The 23,304-nt window shown below is 45.4% G+C and overlaps 1 pseudogene; it reads left to right on the top strand.

Annotated features, from left to right (window-relative positions):
- The first annotated feature begins 1,193 nt into the window (after window positions 1-1,193).
- On the top strand, window positions 1,194-1,717 carry LOC123129607 (uncharacterized; annotated as a pseudogene).
- The last annotated feature ends 21,587 nt before the right edge of the window (window positions 1,718-23,304 follow it).

Raw genomic sequence — 23,304 nt, 5'->3', positions numbered from 1 at the left:
AAGTTACACAAAATCGGGCCATCAAAGGCCCATTCTACATTTGACAATTTCCAGCCCATTGTCAGTTTTAGCCCGTTAATGTCCTGCTACATCTTTGGGCCCAATTGTGGCCCGAGTGTGACATTAGGCCTGTAAACGGCCCATTCGGTAAATGGGCCAACTCCTAGCCCATTTTGTCTCTCAGCTTGCTAACGGCCCACACAACAGTTGGGCCTTTGACTTTAGGTCCATTAGGGGCCCACGTTCCATAGGGCATCATTCCAGCCCAGCATGACTTTCGGCCTATTAAAAGCCTAGTTTGCAAATTGGGCATCCTCTTCCCCATAACACTTTCGGCCTCTTACTGGCCCGTAAAGTGAAAGGGCCGAGACAAAATTGACATCTATTTCGGCCTGCTAGAGGCCCACATGCCATTTCCATGTTTACGGCCCTATCGAGCTTTTGGCCTGTTTACGGCCTGCTAAGAGCCGTTGTTATAGTGGGACACATCATTTGGGATCCACTTAATATTATTTTGACCAACCCAATTAAGGCCTGCTTTGACTACACATGTTTGCTTGTTTGTATGGCGTCCAAGAAATGTTTGGGTGTGTGGCCCCCGTTTCAACGATATAGCATATTCAAGAATTATCCTATTGTATACTATCCACTACTAGGGAAAACCTTATACACAAAATCTTAGCAGTAGCGCGGTTTAAAAACAAATGCTACTGCTAATTAGCAGTAGCGAGCTTGAGAAAACCGCGCTACTAATAACCTGATAGTAGTAGCATGGGTTTTTACCCCTCGCTACTACTAAGTTATTTCCACCGTGCCTCCCGGGACCAGCCGTAGTAGTAGCGCGGGTTGTAAAACCTACACTACTACTACATGGATAGCCATAGCGCAGGTTAGACACCCGCGCTACTACTAGTTTCCCACGCCAGCCACCCCCGCCGGATACACTCCCACCCGCAACCGTCCCACACCACTCAACCCATGTCTGTCTAAAAAAATCCACCAATGCCCGATACAGATCCCCTTCGCCTCCATCCCCCGCTGCGTGCGCCACGCCGGCGGCCGTGTGGCTGCCGCTCCCCGTCTCGCGCCGTTGCCCTCCCCTCCACCCCCAGTCCAGCGAGCTCACCGACGAATCTCGTATCCATCATATCGCCATCGCCGGCCGCATCCCATCCCAGCCCACCTACCCGCCGATGGCCTTCTCCTTGGTCCCATGGCCATTCCGCCGCCGAGCCGGCAGCAGCAGCAGCGGCAGAACCAGCCCAAGCAAACCCTCCGCCGTGGAGGGGAAGGAGGAGGACGCGGAGGAGCTCGGCGTCACGCCGCAGCTCCTTGACTTCCTCCGGACACTCTCCCTAGACGCCTTCAAGTCCTTCCCCTCCAGCTCCACCAAGGCACCCCCTCCTTCCTCCCTTCTCGATTCCGCTCCCCTGCTAGTTCCCTCTCGATTAGTGGTGGTGCTATGCTTTGTCGCAGGAGGATCCGCGGAGTAGGCGGCCAAACTCTCAGACTGGCAGCAGCGGCACGCCGTCTTCGTGCTCGCCAGAGCCAAGGTAGGTCTCCCACGGATCTCGTCCTCCGCTTTTCCCAAGACAGAGATGGCTCTCAGGTCTCAAATTGTAATTTGTGATCCCTGCAGGAACTCGCTAAGGTCCGCTATGATCTGTGCCCACGCCACATGAAGGACAAGCAATTCTGGACATACATCTTGTCGTAAGCTCTTGCCTCGTTAGCTTTCGCCCATGTGTGAGTGCATTGTTCCAGTCCAAGTGCTCAATTAGCTTCATGCTGGTCTTGATTTTGTGAATCTTCAGTTAGGAATTCTAGTCCATGGTGCTCCTTAATACCCAGCAATCTATATTTGTACCTAAACATCATTGTCCCAGTTGCGTGTGTACCGTTGTGCTGTTTTGTATATATAGTAAACATCCAACAAAAGGTATTGGCATCTAAAGATGAGAAATTATGTCAAATGTGAGTACCTGTTTTTGTAAAAGCTCAGCAAAAAGGGGACATCATCATGTAAAGTGTGGTCTCTGTTTGCTGAACAACTATCCATGAGGTGTAATATAAGTAAGGTGCTGGTCCTAATATAAGTAATAACAAACCATGGCTAGTGATAATTCCTCTGTTGTTCGATCCTTTATATATGCAAAAAATACACACATGTCTATTCCAGATATGGCCAAAGTTGTAAACACTAGATAATCCATCAAGTGGGCTTTTGATGCCATCCTGCAGCACGCGTTGTTGGTTTGACTCTAGCCAATTTCATTTTCAGGTAGGTTGGTGGGTGGGATATGCTAATGACACCGATGACTCAATCCGTAGGATTGTGCGGATAAACCCTGGTGTCGGGAGATACGTCGCCAAGAGCTACAGCCCAAGGTCCGGTTTCTCCGTTCTCTTAAGTTCGGTTGATGCAAAATTGAACATGCAATTTTTTAGCCTAATTTATAACAAGTGAGGAGTAGTGAATTCTATAGTCCATTAGCTACGGTTGATCGGCAACTGCATAAGCTTCTATTTCTACTTCTGAATTTTGAATGATTGTATGAGAAAATGAGTGCTACAAATGTATAGTTTTGTTGGTTTAGGAAAACACCTCATAATACTCAAAAGTACAGTTTTGTAGAAACCATAGTATTCTGATTGAGCTAGTAAGATTTAGTTTATGTAAGTTTAGTAGATGAACTAGTAGGATCCTTCTGCTGAACTACTACTAGTAGGACGGCTTGCGATTAGATTAGTCTAGTCTATGCAGCAGGTGCACGCTCTGAGCTCGCTCGCAAGGTGTTTGCAACAATGCCTCTAGGAATGTTAAAATGTCAATTTGTTCAATCAATGTAGAATTCTGTGTTCCATAGGATACAAAGGAGCCTATGGACCTTAAACTTTGCTCATTAAATTGAAAAGAAAACATTGTACTATTCGTACACAAACAAAACATCTATGGGTGGGGATGTTGGCATTGCGCAATTAAATTGAAAAAGAAAATGCTCTGATAGTAAGGTGAATGTGCACCGATAAAGCATGGGAGTTTTTCTTGTGTTACTAGTGTCCGGCCAGAATTAGTAAGGTGTGATCAACGTGGCCATATAATTAGATTTGGAAAAATACTAACTTGTTATTTCCTTTGCATTTTTTACTGTAAAAAGTCATGGCTCACCTATTAACCGGCGGCCGTAGAAGGACTAATCACCTAACTGAAACACTAATAATCAGAAGATAGATTGAACTTCGTTTAATGGATATACAACATATTGAATTATTTTCTATTTGGTCTAATTGATATAATCATGTCTAATAGAGTTCACAATCTTTACTTTTAAGATCTGTAGCTAGATGTTAGAACTGTTGATATGCAAATAATTAACTAACTGCATGTCGTACTTGAATTACAGGTTTTTTGGTTTCGTCACTCCTTTGTTACATGGAAGAAGACTTCATGGTTAGCATTATTTATTATAACACATTCATATAAGATTTTCTTGCCACTGTAAGTAGGAAGTTAATTTTTTTAGTCTGTTTTGTTCTACGGGGATTTTGGTCTATTTTTCTAATAGTATATATGATCATTCAGTCACAGTTCCAATATTTTAGAACTAAAGCTCCCCCTAATTAAAATGCAGAAACGTGTTTTCTTTCATTATGTTTCAGTCACTGTCTTAGAAACACTAGAAAATATCTCTTGACAAACTTCTTCATGGAACTAATATTTTTATGCTAATGACAAATTGGATTTATAATCTTTAACCTCGAATCTTTATAGGATTTTGGTTACTACCATATCTGCTCTTGCAGGTCTACTAGAGTATCCACTTCTGAGGTTGATTTTCAAAATGTGTATATCTAATATTTCTTACTGCAGCTTTAAGCTTCACTGTCATCTAACTTTGTCTAGTTAATATACTTACTCGGCAACATGGAAAGTTTCCACATTTGTTCTAGCTGTCTCTATGGCTTAGCGAGTTAGCATACATGTTGTAATAAGGTTTCACATTTGCTTCTCTGACAAGGTCTGTTTTTATTCATAGGTAGAAGATAGCGACAGAGTGCTGCCGGATAATGAGATGTTGAAGCGGCAGATTGAATCCATGACACCGAAGTGCAATTGCGGCAGATTATCTCTATCTTTTCTTTTTATTTTTCTTATTATTGAGTGAGAATAGAATGAGGAACTGTGTGATAGTACATATAACAACTATAGTAAAAAGAAACTTATGTTTGCAATTGTTAATGACATAGATACTTGCATGTTCTTTGAAGTGGTCATTTGTGAGTTGCAATGCATAATGAGGTTTTTTGGCTAATTTATTTTCTTCGGTTTCCGGTTAACCATGAAATAGGAGCCCAGCAGTGCTAACTATTGTTGTGTTTACTGGGAACTGTATGCATCAAAAGGGAATTGGTGGATTTTATTTTTTAAAATTATAAATTAGTTCGTAGTGGTGTGGGAAAAGACTGCGCGCTACTAGTATTTAGGATACTAGTAGCGTTGGTAGTATGGACACGCTGCTACTATTTTGTTAGTAGTGGCGCGGGTACTAAATAGCAGTAGCGTGGGTGGCACACGCTACTACTAACTTTGTTAGTAGTGGCGCGGCTTCAACCCACGCTATTACTAACTATTAGCTATAGCGCCTTATTGGTAGCGCGGGTACCCGCGCTGCTGATAGGCCTAAAACCCGCGCTACTGCTAGGCTTTTCCCTAGTAGTGATCGCCTCTAAAAAACATACACTTTACAATAAAAATACTAACGCATAGAAACGTACAATAATCCTACACTATACAATAAAGAAATTCCAGCCGAATATACCCAATGGGCATTATAGTTCGGCACAAGTGATAATAAAGCATACACAAACAACAAATTACATACACTGGACAAATAAAGCTCATACATCATGGGTACGCATCAACAGAACTTAGCATTTGAACTATAATTTCTTCAGAAAATAGGATTAGTCAGATATAGATAGCACAAATTTCAGTCTGCAAAATCACCAATTCCTTCGTGGTTACCTCAGTGTCTTGTTTCATTTTTTGACTCGTGCATCTAATACCTGCATGTCCAGTCACAACTTGTTCATTGTACATTGAGAATCATGTATAGGTTGTCTTGCCACCTCTAGTTGATGCTCGAGAACATCAACACATTCCAATTCCAATCCATAATCATTCGGTAACGGCCATGCCGCACTACACGGAGATCTTTGTGTTGATGTCACTTCATCCTAAAATGTTTCTGTAAGTACACATGACTAGGGCAAAAATATAGTTACAACAGTGAAGCGAGCAAGACAGACTATTTTGTACATGGCAAAATAGGCCTAACAATAATGTTACACGTCATGAAGCATAAGCATGTGATATTTTAAAAATTATAAAAATGGTAGTCTGTGCAGCCTGCATACAGAAATCTCTCTTAGCTCACCATAGGAGCATGATGTTGGGGCCATATCCAAAACACAGCCATGTTACAAATTTAGACAGCATGTTGCGTATAAGTAAGCAAGCAGTTGGCCATTTTGTAGCTCAATCAAAGTCTTAGGGTGCATAATGGACATCAAAGAGATTCATACAAACCTACTACAACAAGCAAAGCTATGCAATCATTAGCCTAGTATAAACTAGATTGGGAGCCTCATGCAGTAATAGTTGGTTAATAGACTTCAAAGCTTCAGGCACACTTTGCCAGAGTAATTAAATGGTAAGGCCTTTAATTATGTCAACTAATAGTTATACAAGTACCCAACATCAGGAATCATTGTTTGGGCATCTCATTAACTGAGGAAAAATAAAGCAATTGAAAAGAACAAATTAACTACGCCTGAAACAAACAAGGAATTGAACTGTTAAGTTGGATATAGTGACTTACCTTAACTGGTTGAATAGGCTCAGCGCTGCTCCTACTTCTCTTGTAAGGCTCCTTCCTAACATCTTGTACTTGAAAATCCTCAATCTTATCTTCATTTCCCCCCTCTGCAAGGTGACACAAACTAGTTACTCGTCTCCTTGGAAGTTAAATATGCATCCTTTTCAGTCTGTGAACAACACAAAAGGATGAGATTATAAAAAAACACCACCACATAATGAAACATGAACATCTCTTGCACTTCCACACAATGGAATGAGCATTTACTATGTGTGCACTATGCAAAAACTAGGCATACCTTCGAACTGGATCTCCAGGTACTCTTGGAGAGCCTACTTTTGTGTACAACCAAACCTTTATGTCACATATGAGTTAGACAAGCCCCCACTACAGCAGCCCTTAGTGTTTAAATCATTGACAAGCTATGTTAAAGTGTTAGGTCAAGAACAACAAGTAATCAAAGCAAACAGTTCTGGTATGGCTGATGCAAACAAGCAATTGAACAGATGTATCAAGAAAAGAACCAAAAAAGGAGGCTTAAAGACCATCACTTGACTGACTAGATTTAAGGGGCATTTAAACATCATGTGCAACGTATGAACTAACATAAACATTGCATATTCCAAATTCTATAATGGAATGCACATGTATTAGGTTATGCCATGTATGATGATGCCTAAATGTACACTATAGCAGACAGGAGTGATTCATTATTGCACGAACAATTGAATTGCAGGTTAAGGGCCAGTTCTATTCTGCCTTTCAGAGCTTATTGTCAAAATAAGCCATAAAAGATGTAAAGACGTCATTTTTGAGTTATGGGCTTGGGCTTAACTTATTTCGCTTTGGAGGGGGATGTTTCAGGTAGAAGATCACTAAAAATTAAAGGGAAGGGGAATAGTGAAATGACTCTGTTGTCTGCCTATATTACACTCAAAATGGAATTGCCCTACCCACTTGCATCTCCTCTCCCCTTTCCCTCTACCTTGATCCCCTGCCTGCAGTGATAGGGTTCCTCTAGCGAGCGGTCGCCACTGGTCCCATCTGGCCTGGTCCTTGACAATGCTCTATCTAGCTAGGCTACATGGCCGGTAGGTAGGGCCAAATCTTCCCGGCTGCTCCTCCCTCTTGCGTCGCCCCTCATTCTCATGGTCTCCAGCAGATGCGCCACTGTGGTCCGTCCAACACACTACTCCGGCGGGTGCCGCACAACTATGGATGATGCCACACTGCAGCAGAAGGCACCTTATTCCCCCTCCCCTCCTCCCAGGCCGTGGCCTTGAGGTGCTGTTGAAGGATGAGCTCATCCAACACGGTGAGGTTCTCCTCTGATTTTTTTTGCCAAATCTTCATTCTGATCCACTATAAGATGAATTGATATGAGCTACTTCTGCTGCTGCTATATGATGCATTGCTATGAGCTGCTCATGCTGCTGCTAAATGATGAATTGCTATGAGCTTCTGCTGTTATATGATGAATTGCGATGAGGTTCTGCTGCTATATGATGAGTTGCTATAAGATGCTCCTGCTGCTGCTATATGATGAATTGCTATGAGCTGCTTCTGCTCCTACTATATGATGAATTGCTATGAGCTGCTCCTGCTGTTGCTATATGACGAATTGCTATGAGCTGCTGCTGGTATATGATGAATTGCACACTTTTGCTGCTGCTACTGTATGATGAGTTGCTATGAGCTGCTGCTGCTGCAATATGATGCTTTCAGGTGGTGCTGCTATATGATAATAACCAGCCACCTGTACCATCGAATTTCAATAAATAATTGTTCTTCATTTAAATGTGGTTCATGCGTTCTTCATTTAAATTAGGCAATGGGATCTCTATGGAAGACATTGACCAAAGTAGATTGTGCCAAGTAGATGGTATCTTTGTATTTGCATTTTGAACAAATAGTCATGGTCTGTTTTCCTATCATATTAATTACCGCAGTGGGTTCAATTTGTGATGTTTGCAAGTCAAATTAATTTTCATATGGGCAGAAAAATGACAAAATATAATGCAACCTAGACTTTTCACATACCAAAGATAAGCTGAAAAAGGAAGGCAATGAAAATAACTGGTTGGCTTATTACCTAGAGCTTATATTCACACGTGCTTATTTTCTTAGGATAACTAGTAATAACTGTCCCTAAGAAACTTGGCCAATAGAACTGACATACAAATAACATTTCACGATGATTGCAATGGAGGAGTGACCTACCATAGCAATCTGTATAGGCTCACCGCTGCCTCTGCTTTTTGTGATGTTCCATGAAATTGCCACATACATTTTGTACTTTTTCATTGTGTAACCCTATCTGCAAGTTGACACGGCTAATTTAAGACATCTCTACATGATAATACACTAGCACAAATGCTCGTGCATTGCACAGGGCAAAAAAAACATATAGAGTTCTCTTTGTTAATAAATCAGGCCATATTCGCATGCATTAAAACATTTATAATCCAGACTATGCCAGTTCAAAATGGACACCATGGGTGCCCAAAACTGTAGAGTAGAAAACCAGCATGATATGCACGTCTACCATCATGTACATCTGAATATAGCTCGTACTGTCTGCAGCCTAAATACAGTCGAATCTAGGTACAAAACCAAAGCAACTGAAAAATATCAAGGGAGTTAAATCACCAAATCTATTGACCAATTTCTGAAAAAGAATTATTAACATCGGTCCATTCTGGAGTAAGTTTATAAGTTGATGCTTTGCTAAAGGATGAAAAAAATAGTGCAGCTCACTGTTACATATCACTAACCATAAATGACATAGAGCAAGAATCTTGTTCATATTAACAGTGGTCATAAAATTGAATTTATATGTACTAATTTGTGGTCACTATAAGAGATGACTACACACCAGAAGAAAACAAAAAAGTATATGTAACTAAACCATATCATATTGACTACTATTTGTATGGTTCATCCATCCAATGTATGCCTGATGTGTAACAAAAAATATATTTGAATATAGTATATGCTCTAGTTTTCACCACTGGAACGCCATATAGGGATCACATTCATATGGTTTGAGGTGCAGGATTCTAGATATTGAATGCAAGCATCATGTCAAATATCAACCAGAGAATCATGTGTTCCAATGCAACAGTACTACTATAGTTTGTCCTATTGGTTCTAGTAGTTTATCATATATAGTTCTCACAAAACTAACTCGATAACTATGCACATCATTTTCAATACTGTTGACATGCAGGCAAAAAGAATCAAATATTCAGTTCTAGGTGCAAAAAGAATCAAATATTCAGTTCTAGGTGCAGATAAGTGTGATGTATTTTAGCCACCACGACAAAGCAAAGAGTTATTTGTTAAAATTTACTTACATATCAATATGTTGAGTGAGCGCTGCACCAAAGAGCACATATAATTAGTACAATACTGGAAGCTTTGGCTAAAAAGAAGGTTAACCTCTACTATCGGTCAGCTCTGCTGCACCAGAGAATTAAAACGTGGACATGATGAAATAAGGAACCATATAGGCGTATTACAAGCATGAGTGTGAAGCAAACATATCTTAGTTGTGGGCTCTAACCACTGAAAGGAACATGATAAGCGTATTTGAAAGAGATTAAATACTTGAAGCATCTATTTTTTTAACCTTGACATTTTAATTCTCAGCACAACCTCCAAACCTATTGTTGCAACATAAGATTTGTCTATGATCTCAACTATAACAATTCTCTGTTCTGTCACAAAATCTACAGGAAAACAACAACAATCAGTTGTGAGTAAGATGAGAGAATCATGTGATCTGCTAAGGGCATATGGGGTGAGAGAAGTACTAACAGAGTGGTAGGTAGATGAACTTCAGGCAGATGGTTTCTAGGAGAACTGCTGTAGGTGTGGATTCCTGAAGAAAAACAAATGGTCCATAACAATTCATGTGCAGCTGTGTAGTGATTCAGCGCTGGGAGATTAACTACCTGTAGATGAATCCACCATGAAGCTGGGATTTGGTAGAGGAGAGATGGGGCAGCAAGGTAGATGGAAGCAGGAAGGACATTAGTGGAAAATATATCAAGTTAGTGGAACCATAGTGTTACACCATGTTGTTCTACAACGTAAACAGCAACGAATTATCCAAAGGTTGAATAAAAATGGTCCAATGTTCAATATAAAAATCCAAAGAAGCTATTGCACCGAAAGTAAACATTTTAAGGTAGAATACTAAGCATAAACTGCAGGGCTAAGGTAGCATTATTTTTGGACACTGCATCTTATGAGTACTGCAAATTACTTCCAAAAAGTATCTCTGATCTAAATTGATATGCAGAGAAAGAGAAAAATATACCAACCGCCAATATAAGCTGGGACAGAACAAACTCATCCATATCATGAAGTCCAGTAACTACAATCATCCAAAGCAAAGTAAGAAACATAAGTACCATAAACACATGTAAGATGGTTATCAGCCACTTGTCTAGCAATGCAAGCTTACTATCAGGGGCGCCGTCACAGACAATCAAGTCCGCTTTACATCCATCAAAATGCCTGATACCGACACCAAGGCTGCATCGTTTTCCTTCCGGAGCAGATCATGGTCCGCGACATCATCCGCAACCACAAAGTCTCCATGAGCTTTGGAAACGTTGGCTAGTTCATGATCTAGCCCATTGTTTGTCCTTCCGACAGCCCTGATGTGATATTTACTCAATGCAGATTTAATATCAACAATGATCTGCTTATGAATCAGCCCCTAGCTCCTTTCCCCAGTGCATAGTCGATCTCCACCACAAAGGAGCCTTAGAATACGTTATTCAGTCAAACCAGAATAGCGTTGGCTTCGGCCTCCTCGACAATTATGCATGCGCCCAGCTGCCTATCGGCAAGCAATTTTTGCATTATCTCTGGTACTCCATGCACATAGTTAGTGTGATTACAGCATTGTAGGCAACAAAAAGGAATCCATATGTAATTTGAATCTTCACCGAACTTTTTAGGTTTGACCGTACAGGAGCTCGATCACACAAAATTCGACAGCTCAAACTTTTACCCTTACCTGTCCACATCATCCATGGCATATCCTTCACATACTTGGCTTCACATTGAGACGGTTCGCCACCTTCATCTCACACGACTTGTCACACTGCATATCCATGAACCAATCCAGTTAATGTTCGACAACTGAAAAAATTCAAAGTAAATCGATGGATGCATGAATAAATGGATTAATGCATTGCAACGGGAGAAAACAAATCACACACACACCACCAAGCTCTAGGACCTTTGCCTCCGACATGGCAATCAAGCATACTCGGCGCCCATGGTAATGGGTCCCACGATGATCTTGCCCCCCTGCGGCCCAACCGGCGACGTCGTCGGCAAGTCAAGGCAGAGGTGGAGTAAGCGCGACATAGCTGCCATGAGCTGCTTGGCCGCCTTTCCTCAAATTCAACACAACAACAAAGGGAACTTGTCTAGAGATTGCAATTGAACACTTAGCTGCAGCAGAGATGACTAAAACTTTCAAGAATACAAATTTGGTTGTGCATTACAGTGGGAAATACAGTGTATATAACGACAAAAACTGGCAAGGAAAAAGAATAGGAAATGATTAAATTTGTTCTTATTACTGATAACATCCTTTTGCCCTGCATCACGTATTGTAATGATGTCACAAGCATGCTCTTGACGACAACGATTCACATGTGCTGGAGACCTGCAGAGGATGGAGAAAAGAAGGGCAAAAGAGGAAGGCTTGTATCTATCAAGCATAAATATTTACTGAATAAAATCGAGCTAATCTGTACCAACTTGGGCAGGATTGTCGAATAGCTTCCTCTTATATAGCATATACATCAGAAAATCCAGCACACCAAATATATACATATGTTTAGCAATGACACAGAAATCAGATTGTTTCAAAGATAGTGAGGATCAACAGAGGGTCTTGAAGAATTCTAACAATGTAAACCGTAATAGGTTACAACCTCCAACACACATCTAATTTTATCAAATTGACAAGGAAAGTTATAGGAATTGTGGCCTAAAAATTGGTTCCATCTAAATCATGGTATATTCCTATTTGAGATCATTTATAGAATCAATAAAATGTAAGGACATTAGGGAGATCAAGGATCAAAGATCAATTAAGAAAATCATGGATGGGGGAATCATACTTACCTTGTTAAGAATGACACTGATGGAATTAGTGAAGGGATGTGTGGTACGCAGGCCAATGGATCTGTGCGTCCTTGATATACACGAAGGTTGCTGGGTTGAAACTTGAAAGGAGATTGATTCATCTGTCGATCCCACATACATGAACTCAATTTTGTAGATGTTGTACCTGGACCTCCTATAGGATTTGGAGGAGGATGTCAGCGATCTAGGCATCGAAGTCCTCCCGCGACGATGACGCTTCACGGGAAGGATGCGGAGGATCTCGGAAAACGCGGGGCAGCCGGTGTAATCCACCACAATGGAGGCTCCACCACCGCCATCCGGCGGCGCACGGCAGTCGGCGTAGCCGACGTAGAGCATGGCCCGGTGGGCGCGATTTGGCAGCAAGCCCGTCGGTCAGTCACCGGAGCCACCATCGCCGGCGACTGCCTCCCTCACCCTGCGTGTGCCCCTTCTCCTTCTCCTTTCTTCCTATGTCTCCTCTCTCCCTCAGGCCCTTGTCTCTCCTTCTCTGGATGAGCAGGACACCGCTGGCACCGGAACAAGCCGCCGCACCACCCGCCAGATCGGTCGACACCGCGCCCACATCTGCCCGTCTTCCTCGAGCCGCCACCGCGCCTCGCGTTGCCCGCTGGCCGCCTGCCGGTTCCTACGGGTTAGGCATCTATATCGGGTTGGGAGAGGGGAGGGAGCGGGGAGGATGGTGGTGGTCGCCTCCGGTGCGAGGCTAGGTCGAGCAGCGGGGTGGCCTGCACCGGTGCCAATCGAGGTGAAGCGGTGGGGGCGATGCACACCTGTTTGGGACCTTTTTTCTATTGTGAATTGTTATTTCACTTAGGGACGTGAGTGCGGGTTGAATACCTAAAACAACAGGGACTATTTCGCAAAAATGCCGTGACGGTGAACCCGGAGACTCAATCTGTGCTTTATTATTAGGGAGAGATTGCATATCCCTTGCGCATATTTAAACCACCAATTAACGATTATGTGCGTAGCATAAACTAGCCATGACCCTGTGTGCTGGACTAACATGCACTCTAAGGGAGCCTAATGTAGTGCACTGGAATTCCTACATGCCACCTACAATTTTGTGTAATGTACCACCTCTGTTCCTAAATATATGTCTTTGTAGAGATTCCAGTATGGACCACATACAGATGTATATAGATGAATTTTCAAGTGTAGATTCACTCATTTTGCTCCATATGTAGCCTATAGTGGAATCTCTAGAAAGACTTATATTTAGGAACGGAGTGTCGTGGTTCTAAGTCTGACAGTAGAATAGGGGGGTAGGGATGTAGAGGCAAGATCCTAGCTATGGAGAAGTTGTACACGCGAGGTTTACGAGTTTAGGCCCTTCTCGGAGGAAGTAACAGCCCTACGTCTCGGAGCCCGGAGGCAGTCGACTGGATTATATGCGTGTGTGTTATAGGGGGTGCGAACCCTTGTCCCAGAGGAGGGAGGTGGCTTATATAGAATGTGCCAAGACCTCAGCTCCCCTCCATTACACAGGGTTCATTGTTCATAAAGAGAGAGCGTTACAGGTAATGTCTATAATAAAGTGCTCCAAATGGTCATTAAATATACGAGTGAATGCCCAACCGTTGCTGTGTAGAACGGCTTTAGGTCTTCTTGTACGTCGAGTGGTCTTTTACATGGTCGAGTGGTTGAATAGTTGAGTGACGCAAAGAAAGAGTAGTCTCCGAGTGAATGGTAGGTTGAGTGGATTGCACTCGACACCTTTATTGGGTCCACCTCGTTTACTCTTGAACTTCTTTGCTTCTAAGACAAGGACCTTGGGTAGGACGTATAGGTCAGGCCTATTACCCTACCCCAGGTCTATGTCCTCATCATTAGCCCCCGAATGGATTGAGGTCCGAGTGGAAAGAAGGTTGAAGTTTATCTTGCTTTGACTCTTGCCTTTCTCAAGAATTCATCTCTGAATGGAGGCCAGTGTTGAAACTTTCGGCTTCGTTTCAGTCACCTCGATCGATTCAGCAATTACCGACAAGTTTTAATAACATCGCCTGTCGAGTGTCACCTTTGATGCGAAATCTTTGGCGTGATCCGTTGCCAAGGATCCCAGATTTCGTGGGATTCGAAATTTCGGTAGGAGCGCGCCGGACGGAACGCGCCGTGGTGAGTGGAGTGGATAGACAGAGTGTTTTGATTTCCGCGCCACCTTTTTCGCCACGTATCCTGCGCGTGACTGTTTGAGGGATTTGACAGGATCGCCCGGACCCATGCGTCAGCCACTTGGAAGCGGGCCTTTAAAAGCGGCGAGACCGAGGCGTCCGCACTGTGCGTTCCCATTCTCTTTCTTCTTCCTCTTGCTCCTTTACCCCACCAGGCTTCTCCACTCTCGACACCACCGCTCCGCCGCCATGGGAAGGAGAGAACGGCGGCGCTGGAACGCGCGAAGGAGGCGATGGGGGCGGCGAAAAGCAGGAAGGCGAATCGGGGGTCTTCATCGCGCTCGGGGCTGCCATCGGGTTGGATCCAAGGAGATTGGATCCGATCTTCGCTCCAACAAGAAGACTTGGACGATATGGCTAAGTTAGGGTTGATCGTCCACGAGTCTGCGCGGCTGTCGGAGGGGGAAACAGAACCGCAGCCGCGACCGGGTGAGTGTGTCCTGCTCGCCACCCACGTCGACCACGGCTTCTTGCTTCCTCCCCACCCCTTCTTTCGAGGTTTCTTGAATTCCTTTGGGGCCCAACACCATCATTTTCCTCCCAACACCAGCACGTATCTTGTCGCGTTCATATCCATGTGCGAGAATTTCCTTGGGTGTCGACCGCACTGGGGTCTTTTCAAGCACATCTTTACCATCCGCTCCTAATCAGTGAAGAAAGCGAACTCGACGACGAGAAAACCCATGTTATCCAGATGTGTGGGGGTCTGGGTATTCAGAAGAGGAAAAGAAGTTCCTTTCCCTCAATGACTCTTCCGGACTCGGTCAGGGGCTGGCAGTTGACCTGGTTCTACTGCCAGGACATCGTGACGCCAGGCCAGTCGACTGGACTTCCCCTTTCTCTTTTGATCGAGTCCAAACTCCATCTTCATTGAAAGTGACTGCCAAGAGACAGGCATGCTCATCGGGAGAGTGGTTCGGTTGATCAACCAAGGTGTCACTGGCATGGATCTACTAGAGGTGTTCCTTAGTCGGGGCATCCAACCACTCCAAGCTCGTGACCACGCCATGTGGATGTACTCTAGGGCTGGTGACACCGCTCGGGTTCATCCGGAAGAGGTGGAGGCCAAGACAGTGGTCGAGTGGCTGAAGGGAATCACCGGGAACAAGGATAACCCCAGGCGTGCCAAGGGAGTCAACCCTTTTAGTGACAGAAACCAACCGGACAAGGTTTGGCCATCTCAACTGAGTTTTTTAGACATGTTTTCCCATTGTTTGTCAACCCGACTGACTTGCAGTCGGCTCCTTGTTTTGTAGATCTACACGGAGATGTATTTCAATACCCAATGGTGAGCAAGCTCTGGAGCAAGACCAAGAGGGCGAGGACAGTGCGGAGGAGAGCGGCGAGTGGGAGTCATCAGCCGATGATCATGAAGATGAGAGTGATGAGTCGGGCAACAAGGAAATAGCTGATTCACCGCCTCGTTCTGAACGTCGATCCAAGCAGCACCATGATCCCATAGGCAGGCGCGGTAAAGCTGTGGCGTCGAATGCTCCATCTCAAAAGCGTGCTCAGTCTCCGACTCTAGAATTGGCTGAGAAGGTCACCAAGAAGCCCAAGGCCAATCCTTCGAAGGCTCGGAAGACCTTGCCCAGAATCAAGATGGACGTTCCTATTGCTTCTGGGTAAATATTTTTCCCGTATTTTCTTGTTCCGACTGACTTTTTTGTTCTGACCGTGTGGATGATGAACCTTTTCAGCCCGACCTCGGCTGCGACTGACATGGACATTGAAAAGAATCCGGTCAACGAGGAAACCGATGACGTAGCTACCTCCAAAGCTAGTAAGTCTGCCCGATTCGAATTCATTTGGTCGACTGGACTATTTGCCAGCTATACGTACGACTTTCTCTGTTTATTGCAGTACCACGGGACATTGTTGTGCTCCCGGATGATGAAGAAGAAGCACCGCTGAGGGGGAGGAGGAGGAAAGACAAGGAACTGGGCGGGACAGCGCCTGAGGTCCCGATTCTTCAGTCGACCATGACGTCTGGGAGGACAGTCGAGCAATAGACAGATCCGGCTCGAACCAACGTCACCTTCGCTGTCCCTCTGTCGACTAGTTGTCCATCAGGATCAGCTGGTCAGGCCCCTGCTACACCGATACAACTCCACGCTTCAGATCCTGCAGTTGCTTCGACTGCTCTGCCAGCATCGCTTTTTACTGCGTATCAAACTCCGGACGACCCGTCGACTGCTGCCAAGGAAGCTCTTCTTCAGTTAAATCTTGTGATGGGGCAAATGAAAGTGGTGCATGAGGCCAGCCAGGTGGCCCTCAATGCCGGAGCTGCTTTGCAAACCAATGTCCAGGTTAGTTGGTCATACTTCTCGTCTGATCACCCACTGGGGTGTGGTTGTTTTGAAATTGTATAAGTCACTTTGGATCGACTCAAGCTGAATCTTCGAACTAGTGGGGGCACTCTAAGTGCACCCACTGGGTGTAGTCCCCGAGACCAGAGTTGACCGCGGGCGGTCGACTGTGGTCTGAGAATCTATACTTTCTTTTTTACAACTCGCGCTGGGCGGAACATGCCGAGTGGAATTAAAACCAGTGGGGGCACGCTAAGTGCACCCACTGGGTGTAGTCCCCGAAACCATAATTGACTGCGGGCAGTTGACTATGGTCTGAGAACCTGAACCTATTTTTTTAATGTTTGATTCGATGGTAGTCTTGGAGTAGCTGTCGCAGTGGTGTCTTTCATTTCAGTTGACTGACGAGTCTTGTGTGTTGGCTGCAGAATCCTGTGATCTCGGAGCTCAACTCTCTACGCTGAACCAACAACAAATCAGCCTCAACATTGATCTCGAACTGGCCAAAAAGAATCTCAAGACTGCTCGCGATGAAGTAGCTGCCATGGGAGGTAACCAATCATGAACTATTTATCTTACTGTTGCTGGCACTTTTCCTTTCCGGTTTTTTTTGAACTGAGTGACTCCACTCGAGTAGATGTACGTAGTGAAAACCGTCAACTCCAAGCCCGTTATTTCTTTAGAGAAAATGAAGCAGGCTTTGGAGAAGAAGGATCTGGATCTTGCTGCTGCACAAAAGGAAGCACAAGATAAAACTGCGCTTGCTGACAAGAAGCTTGCTTCGGTCGACAGGCTAGAAGAAGAGAATTCCAAACTGAAGACTGCTGTTTCTGATGCCAATCGGGAGGTCGAGCGACTGAAGAAGGACAAGGACAAGCTAACTGACGAGCTTGGGAGCCTCAAAGTTAAGAAGGGCGAGTTGGAGTCTTATCTAGGCCAGCTTGCTGCAAAGCTGGTCTTAAACCTTGAAGGTACTGATGGTTGACTGACTTGTTTTTGTCGACTGTCAAGTCTAATTATATCGTCGACTCACCATTCACTCGACTGTGTAGAGTTTCATTAAGACTGTGAAGCGGAAAATGGGCGGGTCGAGACGGGTCTTGACCCCATAAACTGTCCAATCAAGGATGATGTTGCGATGAATGTGCTGCGGTTGGAATCACGCATGGACAACGCGGTTACTTATCTTGCCCGCCTGAAAGCGGTGATGACTCGGGTTGATGCTGAACTCTGGCCTCAGGCGGAACTGTCCCAAGATCTCGAGTCCCTGATGGCTCGACTGAATCAAATCCCTGACCGAGTGCAAGAATGGAAGAAGTCATCCGCTTGCTGTGGCGCTGATGTCGCATTGTCCCTGGTCCGAGTGCGCTACAAAGATGTCAAGGAAGACAAGCTGGCGGAACTCAAGGTTGCTAACACCAAGAAACACACTTTCCATTCCTTCATGGACACTTACCTTGAGGCCTCCACTCGTATTGCAGACAGCATAGACCTTGACAGTTTCTGTGACCCGGCCAGTCCTTCTCCTGATGCGTGACCGAAAAACATTATGCTCCACCTTTATTTGCCTCGGAATGCCAAGTGATTGTGTAACCGTTAAACTCCTTCGGGCTTGATGCTCAAATACTTTTGATCTGTCGTTTGGAACTTTTAGGATCTATCTGAACTTGATTTATTTCCGAATATGCTTGTTTTTGCCTTCGCGTGGAATTTGCTCTTTTAGATGTAACCTTGGAAGTGGAGACTTCAATCGACCTGCGCCTCGTCGTCCCTGCAGACAGAGATGGAGCGCACGTTGTATTTGTGGCGTAGCTCGGGGAGGAAGGCTGCTGTCGACCTGCACCTCGTCGCCCGTGCAGATAGGGATGGAGCATACGTTGTACTTGTGGTGTAGCTCGGAGAAGAAGGCCGTGGTCGACCTGCACCTCATCGCCCTTGCGGATAGGGATGGAGCATACGTTGTACTTGTGGCATAGCTTGGAGAAGAAGGCTGCGGTTGACCTGCACCTCGTCGCCCTTGCGGATAGGGATGGAGCATACATTGTACTTGTGGCGCAGCTCCTAAGGAGAAGGTTGCAGTCGACCTGCACCTCGTCGTCCTTGCGGATAGGGATGTTGCGCATGTTGTATTTGTTGCGCAGCTCCAAAGGAGAAGGTTGTAGTCGACCTGCACCTCATCATCCTTGCAGATAGGGACGAACTTTAAACCTTAGGCGAGTACTGGACTGCAGCTAAGCCTCCGAGTGGGAGGGTTGTTCACCACTCGGTAGGATTTTTTCAACTTAGGCGAGTACTGGACTGCAGCTAAGCCTCCGAGTGGGAGGGTTGATCACCACTCGGTAGGATTTTTTTTAAACTTAGGTGAGTAATGGACTGCAGCTAAGCCCCTGAGTGGAAGGGTTGCTCACCACTCGGTAGGATTTTTTAAACTTAGGCGAGTATTGGACTGCAGCTAAGCCCCCGAGTGGAAGGGTTTCTCACCACTCGACAGTATTTTTTAAACTTAGGCGAGTACTGGACTACAGCTAAGCCCCCGAGTGGGAGGGTTGCTCAACACTCGGTAGGATTTTTTAAACTTAGGAGAGTACTGGTCTGCAGCTAAGCCCCCGAGTGGGAGGGTTGCTCACCACTCGGTAGGATTTTTTAAACTTATGCGAGTACTGGACTGCAGCTAAGCCTCCGAGTAAGAGGGTTGCTCACCACTCGGTAGAACTTTTTAAACTTAGGTGAGTACTGGACTGCAGCTAAGCCTCCGAGTGGGAGGGTTGCTCACCACTCGGTAGGATCATTTTTAAACTTAGGCGAGTACTGGACTGCAGCTAAGCCCCGGAGTGGGAGGGTTGCTCACCACTCGGTAGGATTTTTTAAACTTAGGCGAGTACTGGACTGCAACTAAGCCCCTGAGTGGGAGGGTTTCTCACCACTCGGCAGGATTTTTTAAACTTAGGCGAGTACTGGACTGCAGCTAAGCCCCCGAGTGGGAGGGTTGTTCACCACTCGGTAGGATTTTTTAAACTTAGGAGAGTACTGGACTGCAGCTAAGCCCCCGAGTGGGAGGGTTGCTCACCACTCGGCAGGATTTTTTAAACTTAGGCGAGTACTGGACTGCAGCTAAGCCCCCGAGTGGGAGGATTGCTCACCACTCGGTAGGATTTTTACAAACTTAGGCGAGCACTGGACTGCAGCTAAGCCCCCCGAGTGAGAGGCTTGCTCACCACTCGGTAGGATTTTTTGAACTTAGGCGAAACAGGATTCGCAGCTAAGCCCCCGAGTGAGAGGCTTGATCACCACTCGGTAGGATTTTTTAAACTTAGGCGAAACGGATTCGTAGCTAAGCCCCCGAGTGAGTGGCTTGCTCACCACTCGGTAGGATTTTCTTTTGAACTTAGGTGAAAACGGATTCGTAGCTAAGTCACCCACTGGGGGATTTCAGACGCAAATAAAAGCAACAACAATCGTTCAAGAGGACTGTAAAGCTCTTGTCTTTGATAAACAAATTACAAAGGTATTTCTTATTACATTTTATTCGAACGAGTACTTAAGTATAAAAGGGGCGGAGCAGCTCCGCATTCCAAGCCCGTGGCTCGTCCTTCTTATGCTCGACATTGTAAAGGTGGTATGCTCCATTATGGAGCACTCTGGTGACAATGAAGGGACCTTCCCAAGCCGGGGCGAGCTTGTGTGGTTTCTACTGATCCACTTGAAGAACCAAGTCACCCTCTTGAAAGGCTCGACCCTTCACGTGTCTAGCATGGAATCGATGCAAGTCTTGCTGATAAATGGTCGACCGGATCAAGGCCATCTCTCTTTCCTCCTCTAGGAGGTCGACTGCGTCTTGCCGCGCTTGTTCTGATTCATCTTCAGAGAAGAGCTCAACTCGTGGTGCATTATGAAGTAAGTCACTCGGTAGAACAGCTTCAGCTCCATAGACCAAGAAGAATGGAGTTCGGCCAGTCGACCGATTGGGAGTTGTCCTCAATCCCCAAGGAACTGATGGAAGTTCATCAACCCAGGCGCCCGCTGCGTGCTTGAGATCTCGCATCTGTCGGGGTTTCAGTCCTTTGAGAATCAGGCCATTTGCTCTTTCTGCTTGTCCATTCAACTGGGGATGGGCGACTGAAGCATAGGTGACTCGTGTGCCTTGTGAGGCGCAGAAGGTTCTGAATTCATCAGAATCGAAGTTCGATCTGTTGTCAGTGATGATGCTGTGCGGAACCCCATATCTGAATGTCAACTCTCTGATGAAGCTGACAGCAGTACTAGCTTCAAGATTCTTAATAGGCTTGGCTTTGATCCATTTGGTAAACTTGTCGACTGCTACAAGCACATGAGTGAAGCCACTCCTACCAGTCCTCAGTGGACCAACCATGTCGAATCCCCAAACAGCAAAGGGCCAGACGAGTGGAATGGTCTTCAGGGCTGATGCAGGTTTGTGCGACATATTGGAGTAGAACTTGCAGCCTTCACATCTGTCGACTATATCTTTTGCAATTTGATTTGCTCGTGGCCAATAAAATCCAGCTCGGTATGCTTTAGCCATAATGGTCCGAGAGGACGCATGGTGACCACAGGTCCCCGAATGGATGTCGTGGAGGATCACTCGACCTTCTTCTGGCGTTATGCATTTCTGGCTGACCCCAGTTGCACTTTCTTTGAACAGTTGTCCTCTTATTACAGTAAAGGCCTTGGATTAACGAACGATCTGTTGAGCCTCTTCTTCATCCTCTGGGAGCTCTTTCCTAAGGATATATGCAATGTATGGCACTGTCCAGTCGGGAGTGATGACCAACACCTCCATGATCAAGTCGACCACGACTGGGACCTCGACTTCAGTCGGATCTGTGGCACTCTTAGGCTGCGGGGGCTCTTCAGTGAAGGGATCTTCTTGAACTGAAGGTGCATAAATATGCTCTAGGAACACATTACTGGGAATAGCTTCTCTATTGGAGCCTATCTTTGCTAAATCATTTGCTGCTTGATTTTTCAGTCGAGGTATATGATGGAGCTCTAACCCCTCAAACTTCTTTTCCAACTTCCTCACCGCGTTGCAGTAACCAGTCATGGCTGGGCTTCTGATGTCCCACCCCTTCATCACTTGATTGACTACCAAATCTGAGTCGCCATAGACCATGAGGCGACGGACGCCGAGTGAGATGGCCATACGCAACCCATACAAGAGTGTTTCATATTCTGCTTCGTTATTGGAGGAATCAAAGTGAATTTGGAGGACATATCTAAGCTTGTCTCCTCGGGGGGATACCAGTACCACCCCAGCACCAGAACCATTCAGCATCTTGGAACCATCAAAGAACATGGTCAAGTGCTCCGAGTGAACTTGAGTCGGCAGTTGTTGTTCAATCCACTCGGCGAGGAAATCCGCCATTGCTTGGGACTTGATAGCTTTCTTTGCCTCGAACTTGATATCTAAGGGAAGGAGTTCAATCACCCACTTTGCCACTCAACCAGTTGCATCTCTGTTGTTTAGAATCTCTGATAATTGAGCGTCGCTGATGACTGTAATGGAGTGATCAGAGAAGTAATGTGCAACCTTCTTCGTGGTCATATAAATCCCATAAACAAGCTTCTGATAATGTGGAAATCTTTGCTTTGATGGAGTCAAAACTTCAGAGACATAGTATACTGGGCGCTAAACTTTGTAGGCTTTTCCTTCTTCTTCCCGCTCGACCGTAAATACTATACTGACGACTTGTCCAGTGGCTGCAATGTAAAGTAGTAAAGGCTCTTTGTTGATTGGAGAAGCAAGCACCGACTGGGTGGAAAGTAGGGCTTTAAGCTTTGCAAATGCTGCATCAGCTTCAGGAGTCCACTCGAACTTATCTGACTTCTTCATCAGTCGGTAAAGAGGCAGTGCCTTTTCACCGAGGTGACAAATGAATCGACTTAGGGCGGCCAAACAACCAGTAAGCTTCTGGACATCATGCACACGCACATGATGTTTCATCCGGAGTATGGCACCCACTTTCTCTGGGTTAGCATTGATCCCTCATTCAAAAACGAGAAAACCGAGTAATTTTCCGCCTGGAACTCGAAACATGCACTTTGATGGATTGAGCTTGATATCATACCCTCTGAGGTTGGCAAAGGTTTCAGCAAGGTCAGCCAGTAGGTCGGAACCTTTACATGACTTGACCACAATGTCATCCATGTATGCTTCCACATTCTGACTGATCTGAGTGAGCAAGAACTTCTGAATCATCCGCATGAATGTGGCTCCAGCATTCTTCAACCCGAATGGCATAGTGACATAACAGAAGCACCCAAATGGGGTGATGAAAGCTGTTTTTATCTCATCGGGTCCATACAGACGGATCTGATGATACCCAGAATAAGCATCCAAAAAGGACAAACGCTCACACCCCATAGTCGAGTCGACTATTTGGTCGATGCGAGGGAGAGGAAAGTGATCTTTCGGGCAGGCCCGATTGGTATGTTTGAAGTCGATGCACATGCGAAGTGAGTCATCCTTCCTTGGGACCATGACAACATTAGTTAACCACTCGGAGTGGTAAATCTCTCGGATAAACCCAGCTGCCAGAAGCCGAGCCACTTCTTCACCGATTGCCTTCCTCTTCTGTATGGCGGACCGTCGAAGATGTTCTTTGACTGGTTTCACCTTTGGGTCGACTCTCAAACGATGCTCAGCCAGTCCCCTGGGAACACCTGGCATGTCAGAAGGTTTCCATGCAAAGATGTCCCAGTTCTCACAAAGGAACTGGATGAGCGCTTCTTCCTATTTGGAGTCGA

The sequence above is a fragment of the Triticum aestivum genome, chromosome 6A, assembly GCF_018294505.1.
Source record: "Triticum aestivum cultivar Chinese Spring chromosome 6A, IWGSC CS RefSeq v2.1, whole genome shotgun sequence".
Lineage (NCBI taxonomy): Eukaryota > Viridiplantae > Streptophyta > Magnoliopsida > Poales > Poaceae > Triticum > Triticum aestivum.
Note: the sequence above shows the minus strand (reverse complement) of the source record. Positions and strands in the feature narration are given on the sequence as shown.